The sequence below is a fragment of the Octopus sinensis genome, linkage group LG5 (assembly GCF_006345805.1).
Source record: "Octopus sinensis linkage group LG5, ASM634580v1, whole genome shotgun sequence".
Classification (NCBI taxonomy): Eukaryota; Metazoa; Mollusca; class Cephalopoda; order Octopoda; family Octopodidae; genus Octopus; species Octopus sinensis.
Window position 1 is genome coordinate 33,278,716 of NC_043001.1, and position 11,884 is coordinate 33,290,599.

The following is an 11,884-nucleotide window of genomic DNA, read 5'->3' on the forward strand; positions in this document are numbered from 1 at the left end:
GAGATATTTCTTATGATCGTGCTGTGTTTAAAAACACAATATATATATAAGAGGAAAACGAAAATTGTTCGACAAGCAGCAAGTAGTAAGTGGTCTTTCAGTGATGTGTTTATATTAAGTGTAATATCTAGATTGCTACTTTGATTTAATACTGCTTCTATTGCGTATAACAAATTTTTATTCAGCCAGTTGGCTCTTCTCAGTACCAGTGACTGTAATATTCACTGTTACCGATATATCAGAAGCAACAAATCCTACCTAGGCGCGCGGCTAGCTGTAAATATCATTTATAAGGCCCGAGTAGGCCAAAATGCATCTGGGGTTCTCGCTAGCCAGTGCTGGAACGATTTTTTCGTTCATCCATACGAAATGTTTTCTCTGGATGACTACCTCAGTAACTTGCCTTTCAACGATGTATTTACATTATGTCTGATACATAGATGACTATTTTAATTTAAAGCTGATTTTATTGCCTATAATGAATTGATACCCACCTTGTGATATAATCCGGGTCTAGTCTGACTTTCACACTGCTAGTCAGCTATGTGTAGAGTGTTTGACTTGGTAATTGAGTTTTCTTCTTTCTTTAGCCAAGCCAAGGGAGGTTTTGCTACATCAGTACTTCTTCCATGCTGGTTGGCTTTGTATTTTTATATGATGGCCATATCTTCGCAAGAGACTTCATGCTTTACCTCAAGTGTGTCTCTGCATTTATTTACCTGTCAGCTATATAATGTCTCTATATCAGATCTGTACAGTCAAATGGATAATACTTTTGCTCGGTATACTTTGCCCTCCACTTGGAACGTAACGTGCTTGTAGTTCCCCAATCGATTTTTCAGCAGTCAACTGGCCTTACTTACTTTGCCACTTTCTTCTTTTCTATGATGAAAGGTGCGTGTTGTGCCACTTAGCACAGCCCAGAACTTGCCTCAGAGAGAACTTGTGTCTTCCGGTTGTCAATGTTAAAGTCAAACTTTAAGGCGACGTGCTGGCAGAATCATTAGCACGCCAGGAAAAATGCTTAGCGGAATTTCATCCGTCTTTACGTTCTAAGTTCAAATTCTGCTGAGATCAACTTTACCTTTCATCCTTTCCGAGTCGATAAACTAAGTACCGGTTGGGTACTGGTGTTGATGTAATTGACTTGTCTGGTACCTAGAAATTACTGGCCTTGTGCCAAAATTTGAAACAAATATTAAAGTCAAATATTGTGGCTGCATAGCCAAAAGCAAATTACTTCAGGCTCAGCATGTATTCTGTGGTTTGAAGATATGGGCTCAATCACATGTAGACAGTATGCAGATGATTGAGGATTGCTTGTACAAGATGAGTCCAGTTGCCAGTATCTTTCAATCAAGTCTGAACGATCAGCAACAAATCAACTATGCCAATCCCACATCATTCTATGCCAGGATATGCAGCGTAAAGCTTATGGAATAAAAGTGAAAATAGACCGAAATTAGCAAACAATTTTGAATATCTTGGAAGTAAACTATTCCCAAATACCTCCATTGGTGCTGGTGTCATCACGTATTAGTAAAGTGAAGACAGCATTTGGAAAACTGCAGCTTAGAGTGTGAGACAGACATAGTATTTCTATTGATACCAAACTTAATGATTATAATGCTATTTCCTTCCGACTCGCTTTTATGATAAGGAACCTTATATATTGTATATCTCAAGCTAAAAATCTCAGCCATTTCCACGTCTTTCATAAGGATGATTCTATGCATAAAGTGTCAATATAGAATTCCCGATACAAAAGTTCTTCGACATAATAATCCACCGATTTTTTTTTTCGTTACACTTAAATATATCCATTTGTATCCAGCTATGATTTTGTCATGGACAGGAAGCTGGAATAAAGAACCAATGTGGAATTTTGCGTTAGACTTGGGAAGTCTGCTAAAGATATAGAGCATGCTTCGGTAAGCTTAGTGCGACGAGGTAATGGGTCGTACGCAATGTTTTGAGTGACACGGGCGCTTCACTGGCGAAAGAACGTCACTAGAAGAGATGGCCGATCTGCTACAAGCGTTTCCCCTGGAAATGTGGCGAAAATTGACCAGCATGTACATGAGAATTGTCAGACGATGATCTACAACATTGCTGAGGTCGTTGGTTTGTCGTATGGATTCGTACCGGTAATCCTAGTGTCTGAATTGAACATGTGGTGTTTCTCTGTCAAGTTTGTCTGCCGCTTGATGACCACTAAGCAGAAAGAACATCACGTTGAAGCCATTTCGAAGAACATCACGTCGAAGTAAAACAGTCAAAGAAGAAGCCATGGATGTTCTAGCATAGAAATCTAGATTTACTTACGGAGACAGCAACTGAATATCGCCTGAGAGATACATATAGATCTTCTTATACAGGTAAAAAGTTACATAATTTAATTTAAAATCTGCTCGCCAGATTTATCACCTGCAAACTTCCATCTCTTCCTGTTTTAACACAGTTGTCGAAATCCAGAACGAATCGCAGAAGGTCCTCGACTTGCTTACGGAAAATGACTTCCAAACCGGATTCAAACAGCGGCAGAAACGTTGAGATCAGTCTATTGCTCTACATGGTGATTATTTCGAAGGAAATAATGTGAAAACTTTGGTAAAGAGTATATTCTTTATTAAACATAACTAGTCCCGGAACCTTTTGATACCACCTCGTATATATGTATATCTGTGTCTGTCTGTGTCTGTGCCTGTGTGTGATGATGCATGGCCTAATGAGAACACCTGGCCTAGTTGTTAGAATGTTGTACTCACGATCGCAAGATCATGGTTTCAATTCCTAGACCAGGTGGTGCGTTGTGTTCTTGAGCAAAACACTTCATATCACGTTGCTCCGCGATCACTTCGAAACTTGACGCGCGTTACACAGTGCACCTGTTCAGTCAACGTCGATCTTATGGAGAGAGAGTGTAAGCTATTGTGCGGTATGAACATTTGATAAATATAAACAAATCATCTGTGTGGTTGTTCGGTAAGAAAATGTTGATCCTTCATACGTCGTCTAACGACGGGAGAGTCTATCACACACACACGCACACACACACACACAACACACACACACACACATATATATATATATATAAATTTTAACACCGCCTCTTCTCCATCTTTAATTGTTTGTTGAATTTCTATAAGATAAATGTTCTATAAATGCTCATAACACACATGCTTGTAACATTTTCATATTCGAAAAATACTTACACTAAAAAGCCACCAATTTAATATGAAGAATCTTTATTAGAAATCTATCTTTGGAACCCCAGAAAGTAAAGGATGAAATAGAACTCAACCTTTTTTCACACACACACACACACACAATATATATATTATATATATATATATATATATATATATATATATATATATATATATATATATATATATATATATATATAAAACTGTAGTTGTGGGAGTGTCTGTCCTCTTCGATTTAGATTCCTAACTACTCCCACATTTTGCGGTGCAGTTTACTAAATTCGGGTATCTTATAGTCGTGATTCATATCGAGCCCGTCTGAGTATTAGCGCGCGTCTACGATGAGTCTACGATTTTAAAAATAATTTAACATTATTTTTTATTCCATTTTAATGCATACTTTTTCGTGTGTCGATGGCGGCGGAGTTGGCGTCCATGGTCACACCTGCACCTATTTGCTTCTCCCCCTTCTTCCCTCCCTCGTGAAGCTGTGGGGAAGGGAGTGTAAGGAAATCAACGTCGTAAAGCGTTGTCAAGGAGACCAGCGTTCTTTTAGAACAACGACTTCATGGCTTGAAGACACCAAAACAGAAATGGCTAAGAAAGCCCGAATTGGCATCTATAAGGGAAGTAACTCTCTAAAAATGCTTATATAGTTATTTCCCTTACAAACCCGAGCAACGCCGGGCGATACTGCTAGTATATATATATATATATATATATTTGAGGTGTGTTCTTAAATTGAGGTGCTTAAATTGAGACACCTTATTAGATCGGTTTAATGCGCAAACACCCAAAAAATATTGGTTGAATTTTGAATATCAAAAACTCCATGCAAGAGTGTTTGCAGCTGATATTCCTGCCGTGTCTGCAGACAACGCCACACAGCTGAGTGAAGAGATCCGCTCTTGGTAGGTCAGACATGTACATTATATAAAGATACATTCTATAGTATTTCCAAAGTGCAGATTCTAAGGTATGTGAATAAAATATAAATGAGTAACAAAATTGTGTTGGTGTCAATTCAATACGGCAGTTTCAAGCGACTCTAATTGATTAATGAAAACATTACGCCATTTGAAAAAAAAAACCGTTCTCATCAGATGACTGCATAGACTTCAAATATAAATGGTAAATATCACTGTTTTAACATATTCACATCAATAATGGAACTCAAAATATTTACATTGTTTCTGTTGTTATAACAGAAACATTGTAAATATTTTGAGTCATTATCGACTCTGTTTTTGACATAGATAGTCTCTAAAAATTTCCTTTCTTAAGACAATTTCCACAACGAAGGCTTTTCCACATTTAAGTGTGCCCAGACGTGTTGAATATTACTGTATATGCAAATATATCAACTAATGCTGCTTAGTAAATTTCTAGTTAAATATATAAATATTTAGGGTTTTTTTTTTCTCTCATCAATACAGTTTTTCAACACTTCTACCCTATGAAATCTTCATCAAACAAATGACCACGCTCACAAATATCAATCAATAAATCTTTTCCAACCCAACATCAACAGAATTCTGGGTCCTTATCTGAGATGGTTGTTGTAGCTTTTAATTCCAAAGTTGGGAGCTCGGCCTTCTAGGATCTTCCATATGTATTTCACTGCATACTTTTCTCGCCTTCTTCCCAAGGAGTGGAGCTTCAGTTCTTGTAGCCTCTCACAGTAGCTCATCTGTTTCATCAAGTCAAATCTTTTTTGTGTAGTGGCGCTGGATTGCCCCAAGTTCCGCCACCAATTTGAAGCTCTGTGGTGACCACAGTTCGGGGTAGTAATCCAGATGACTGACGACGAATGTCCTCCACAGAAGTAGTAAGGTATCCTTATTTCTAGTTCTGAATGATCTAAGGATCCATCCAGCTACTCGCTTGCACAGTGTTGCCATTCAGGCAATATGTACATAGAATGTTGCATCACCACTCATGTGTATATGTATGTATGTATGTATATATATATGTATGTATGTATGTATGTAATTATTCAGTTTTATTTCAAGATTTCTTCCCAATAGAGAAAGAGCCGGTTTCTAAGCTAGATCTAAGACTCCTTTACTGGAATTTCAACAACATCAACAGGGTATTTTTGTATGTATATTTGCAGATGTCTATGTTTTGTTTTATGTATGTCTTCTCGTGCATATACTTGCATATTTAGACATGCTCATATATGCTTAAATGATAAACTTCGGACTTCTACTGTTCCATTGATGGCTTGTATGTGTGTATGTATGTAGCAAGGTTGTCGCTGTTAACTGCCGATTACTCACTATCATGGGTATGTTGTACCCATGCTTCCGCTAATCGTTTTCAATGTCCTTGTACACACGAACTCACGTGGATACACTCTAGACTTTTATACTCTTGACCCGGTGGAACATCCAAGGTTTGACAGTTGGAGAGAGAACGGGCTTTTGCTGCATGCTCAAGGAGGCAATGTGCTCCATACGATCTCATGGTCATCAGCAGTAATAAGACAGCTATGAGACAGTAATAAGGGCGGCGAGCGGCAGAATCGTTAGCACACCGGGCGAAATGCTTAGTGGTATTTCGTCTGCCGCTACGTTCTGAGTTCAAATTCCGTCGAGGTCGACTTTGCCTTTCTTCCTTTCGGGGTCGATTAAATAAGTACCAGTTACGCACTGGAGTCGATATAATCGACTTAATCCGTTTGTCTGTCCTTGTTTGTCCTCTCTGTGTTTAGACCCTTGTGGGTAGTAAAGAAATAGGTATTTCGTCTGCCGCTACGTTCTGAGTTCAAATTCCGTCGAGGTCGACTTTGCATTTCTTCCTGTCGAGGTCGACTAAATAAATAGCAGTTACGCACTGGAGTCGATATAATCGACTTAATCCCTTTGTCTGTCCTTGTTTGTCCTCTCTGTGTTTAGACCCTTGTGGGTAGTAAAGAAATAGGTATTTCGTCTGCCGCTAAGTTCTGAGTTCAAATTCCGCCTAGGTCGACTTTGCCTTTCTTCCTTTCGGGGTCGATTAAATAAGTACCAGTTACGCACTGGGGTCGATATAATCGACTTAATCCGTTTGTCTGTCCTTGTTTGTCCTCTCTGTGTTTAGCCCCTTGTTGGTAGTAAAGAAATAGGTATTTCGTCTGCCGCTACGTTCTGAGTTCAAATTCCGTCGAGGTCGACTTTGCATTTCTTCCTGTCGAGGTCGACTAAATAAGTAGCAGTTACGCACTGGAGTCGATATAATCGACTTAATCCCTTTGTCTGTCCTTGTTTGTCCTCTCTGTGTTTAGACCCTTGTGGGTAGTAAAGAAATAGGTATTTCGTCTGCCGCTAAGTTCTGAGTTCAAATTCCGCCTAGGTCGACTTTGCCTTTCTTCCTTTCGGGGTCGATTAAATAAGTACCAGTTACGCACTGGGGTCGATATAATCGAATTAATCCGCTTGTCTGTTCTTATTTGTCTTCTCTGTGTGTAGCCCCTTGTGGGTAGTAAAGAAATACATAATAAGACAGGTAGTGTGATTGGCGAGTGAGTTTTTTTGGTTTTTTTTTTTGCAAATTTATTTAGCTGGTATTATTGAGTATGCAGTCGGTCGAGTATGCAAGGGTGTGTTTCTGTGTTAGATTTATTTGAACTTTAGAGCGTGTTAGAAGTATTCACAAAGTTAAACTTTAAATGCTGAGTAATAATTCTATATTTTATTCTTGACTACAAATAATAGTATAAAGAAATGAAGGTTTGTGTTAGAAAACAGAAACAGTGTGAATGTGTAAGTAACTAGGCATTAATGCTTATCAAATTTGAATTTTAACATCGTTTTCCATATTTTTTGTAATAATTTATTTATCTATATGTGCTGTGACAGTAGTTTCTTACGCATGAGTTTAGGCACAACAAACATAGTGAACCACGAACAAATACAACACAAATACCTGTATGTACGCAAAATGCACAGATGCATCAAGACATACAGGGTGTGAGAAAGAGAAAGAAAATTACAATGTAGAAAATTGTGGGTTAATTTGCAGAGCAAACTGAAGTACAAACCGTGAAATAATTTAATGGGGTGCTTTTCTGTGCGTAAATCTTAGAGATGCTGAGGTGCGATTTTCTGGGGTTTTTTTAAATATTGATTACAATGTCTCAGTGGAATCGAGCGTACACAATTTAGGGGAAGTTAATACATAATTTTAATACAAACTTTATAGATGAAATTTACTTTCATTTTCTCTTTCGCCAATAATCGTGTTCAAGAACTTTCTTCTTTAGTAGCCAGCAAAGCATCAATATTTTACCACACATACACATACACAAATAATATGTGTATAAACATATGTAGGTAGATAGATAGATAGATAGATAGATAGATAGATAGATAGATAGATAGATAGATAGATAGATAGATAGATAGATAGATAGATAGATAGAAGATATGGATATAAAACTATCGATATACAAGCAACGTAGCCATACACAAGGATAAGCAAAATCATCATAGACAGAACTTCGTGAAAAACCAAGTTAACCACCACCACTTCACTTATCAAAGCGACTGATACACAAATACACATGCAACAGAGGCCTGCTCACCGGGACCAACTTCAAGTATACAACTCCAGTATCTTATCTATAGTAAACTCACAGTTAAAATATCTGATATAAAACTGTAACGACATCATTTATTAATCCCAGTTTTATGCAAATATGTATAATGTTTTTAAGCTCGGAGTATGCGATTGAAGCAGCGTTAAATCAAAATAGCCGTCTGTGAACAACATTTAACGTATAAACGCCATGAAAAGGCGTTCCAGTGTTTTCGTGAGTTACTGCTGGGACGATGTTTGCCTCCCTCCTGTATATTGAGTTGTAAGATAAAATTCGTTCATTTCGTTCCGATGTTATTTGAATAAACATGAAAAATATCTTTTTTATCGAAGTGCTTTGTGCTTATTCTTGTGTCATTTTTTGTAGCTCTATTCTTCCTCTACAACTTTTGTATATCATTTTTGAAACTTGAATAAATTTTACTTCTTTTCAGACATACTATGATGGAGTGCCAACTGGAGAAACAAGTGTCTGTGTTTGCCCCACCACCATCGCTTGACAACCTATGTTGGTGTGTTTCCGTCCCCGTAACTTAGCGGTTCGGCAAAAGTGACCGATAGAATAAGTACTAGGCTTACAAAAAATATGCCCTGGGATCGATTTGTTCTACTAAAGGCGGTGCTCCAGCATGGGTGCAGTCAAATGACTGAAACAAGTAAAAGAATAAAAGAATTTATGTATAAATTGGATCTACTGTTTATAACGCCGTAGACAGCGACAAAAGTCCCGAGAAATCATCTCATAAGAATTGGTTACAAAGAAGGTTTCTTCACTAATAGCTAATATATACACATACATATACACACACATGTTAGAAGTAAATAGACACACCATAAAACATCGTTTTCTGTTTATTCTAACTTGTAAAGGTTTGTATTTCTTATTAATTGACATTTTTATGTTTCAGATTCTATATATGACTGTTTAATCATGCCATGTACAAAAGGGCGTTGGAACTGTCTGAATTTCAAAAAGGCCGTATTGTGGGTCGTTCTGAACGTGGATATAGTCAGCGTAAAATCACAGAAAACCTTGGGATCCCGCTTTCTATAGTTAATAGAGTGAGTGTCCAATTCACCAGATAGGGGAAGGAGTCCACTTACCTTGTCTAGATTAACCAGGGCCCTCTGACATGACCCTTCTCTTTGCTAAGAGAAGTGTGGAGGATAATGCTCGTTGCAAGACCTCTGATATAGCAGAGCAAGTTGATGTCAGTCCCAGAATAGCTGTCAGGTATCTCCACAAACTTGGTTACTATGGCAGAACAAGAAGAAGGAAGCCACATCTTTGACCAGCCAATATGAAGTGGAGAAAAGATTGGGCCAGTGAGATGGTGGAGAGACCATTAGCATTTTGGGAGACTGTCATATTCTCTGATGAGTCCAGATTTTCTGTAATTCCTAACAGTGGTCGAGTGTGGGTCTGGAGACTCTGTGATCAAGAATTTTATGTGAAAAGATTGCAAACAGCGTTGAAACACAGCAGCTATTCTGTGATGGGCTGGGGAACAATTTGGAGCAATGGCTGATCAGAGCTGGTGGAGTATGAGGGAAAAATAAACGCAAATAAATATTTGTTCATATTGCAGAAAGGACTCCTTCCAAACTTCTCCAATGGTGAAATGATTAAAGAATACAATTTATGGAAGATGGGATTCCTTGTCACAAGATTCCTTGACCCAAGATTTGGTGGAAAAGAATGGCATTAGAAAGCTTCCAGAGCCAAGTCAGTCAGCAGATATGAACCCTATAGAACACCTCTGGGGCATAATGGTCAGGACATTTCATAAACACAACAAGAAAGCATCTTCAAAGCCAGATCTTTTGAGATTATGGCATGAAACTTAGCAAGAAATTCCACCAGAGAATATTCACCATCTGATCAGTTACTTGCCTAATAGGACCCTTGAATTGAGATATGCAAAGGGCATGCCTACTAAATATTAAATGTTCATATTATAACAACAAATAATTTGAATGCATAATTTCAGATTTAAATAAATTTTAATGAGTATAAGTGTGTCTATTTACTTCTTTCATGTTTGTGTACACACACATTAACATATAATATATATATATTAATAATATATATATACGTGTGTGGGTGCGTACAATAAATGCACATCCCCTTATAAATATATGTATATTTATATACTATTTATATATATATATATGTATATATATATATATATATATATATATATACACACACACACATATACTCACACATATAAATATGCATGCACACATCCATCCATCCATGAATACATGCATACATACATACATGACTCTCATGTAGTTTTGGTTTATTGTTTCTCTTCCAGCAACTTCTTTAGAACATATTAATAGCAAACGAGGCCCACAGAACACTGGAATCTGGAGGCGTGTATATAGAAGCCTTGCATATATAGTGATCCGCAAGGAAGTTAGTTAAGCATTTATCAGGGATAGCTTCGGCATCTAAACCGATACACACACATCAAATGACAATAGCATAAAAATTACGTATCGGGATCAAGCAAATTCTTAAGTTATAATAAGCATTCATTTTTCATTAATTACGGCAATTATTTGAAAAAAGTACTCTTACTTCAGTCTAAATACAAATACATTTTGCACACTAGTGACAAAAGCGTAAATTTTATAACATAAACGGGGCTTGTTAATAATAACAATATGAAAAGGAAATACGTTGAAACTAATTATAAGCAAGAATAACATAACATGTTATCACAGGTAATGCCGTTGCTGCTGCTGCTGTCATAGACGTAGGTGTTGCATGTTTTACTGTGTTTGATATATGAGAATGATTTTGAATTTTCACGTAAGGCAAAGGCAGCGCATTCTATTCTACTTCGAGTAGTCACTGTATTCTTCTTTTGTACGTTCTGTAACTTACTTCTTTTGGTCATCTTTGAAGTAAATTGATCCTGATCTGAAAAATTAATAATTACAATATAACATAGCGTATGCATGCGCATGCGTGTGGTAATGTGCATGTACAGTAATCCCTCGACTATCGCGGGGGCTACGTTCCAAACCACCCCCTCCGCGAAAGGTGAAAATCCGCGTACTGTATATATTTTTTATTTTTTATTTTTATAATATTTATATTTTTATTTTATTATAATTACGAAACAATACCAGGATTAACCGGCGCAAGTTTAAATAATAAAGCACTATAGGTGAACCGCGATAGGTGAACTACGACATGGCGAAAGATTACTGTATTTCTGTGTATGTGTATCTGTGTACGTGTGAGCGTATGTGTTTCTATATTTTATATACGAGAAGTCTTTCCAGAAAAATAAGGCGTTGGCCCTATAAATACATTGTGGTATGTATCTTGATGTAAAAGGAAAGCTTTCACTACCACACCGTTCTTCATTAAAAAGTTACATTAAAATTGTGTGGCACACTGGACAAGTGTCTTCTACTATAGCCTCGGGCCAACCAACGCCTTGTGAGTGGATTTAGTAGACGGAGACTGAAAGAATCCCGTCATATATATATTATTTTACTTGTTTAGGTCATTTGGCTGCGGCCATGAAGGAGCAGCGGCTTTAGCCGAAGATATCGACCCTAGGACTTAGTCTTAGTCTTACTTATTGTAACGGTGTCTTTCTTTGCCGAACCGCTAAGTTACGGGGACGTAAAACACACAATATCGGTTGTTAAACGATAGTGGGGGAGGGACAAAACACAGACACACAAACATATATATGTATATATATATATATATATATATATATATATATATATTATATATATATATATATATATATATCTAATACATACGACGGACTTCTTTCAGTTTCCGTCTTTGAAATCACTCACGAGGATTTGGTCGGCCCAAAGCTATAGCAGGTGTTACTTGCCAAATTTGCCATGCAGTGGGAGTGAACCCGGAACCATGTGGTTGGGAAGCAAGCTTCTTACCACACAGTCACGCACACCTGCATGTTTCCGTGTGTGTGTGTATGAAACTGTGCGTGTGTTTGTGTGTGTGTGTTTGTGTGTGTGTGTCTTTGTTTCTCCTCTACCACGTTGGGTTTTTTTATGTCCCTATAAGTTTGCGGTTCAGCAAAAACTGG

At 37.4% G+C, this 11,884-nt stretch overlaps 1 long non-coding RNA gene across 1 annotated transcript in view; it reads right to left on the minus strand.

Moving 5' to 3' along the window:
- Positions 1-1,147: 1,147 nt before the first annotated feature.
- Positions 1,148-11,884, minus strand: part of LOC118763615 — an 11,466-nt gene continuing 729 nt past the window's right edge. Inside the window, exons 2-3 of the long non-coding RNA XR_004999376.1 lie at positions 9,387-9,388; positions 1,148-1,158 (exon numbers count right to left, since the gene is read on the minus strand). This is a non-coding gene — a long non-coding RNA (uncharacterized LOC118763615). The remainder of the gene's footprint in view (positions 1,159-9,386; positions 9,389-11,884) is intronic.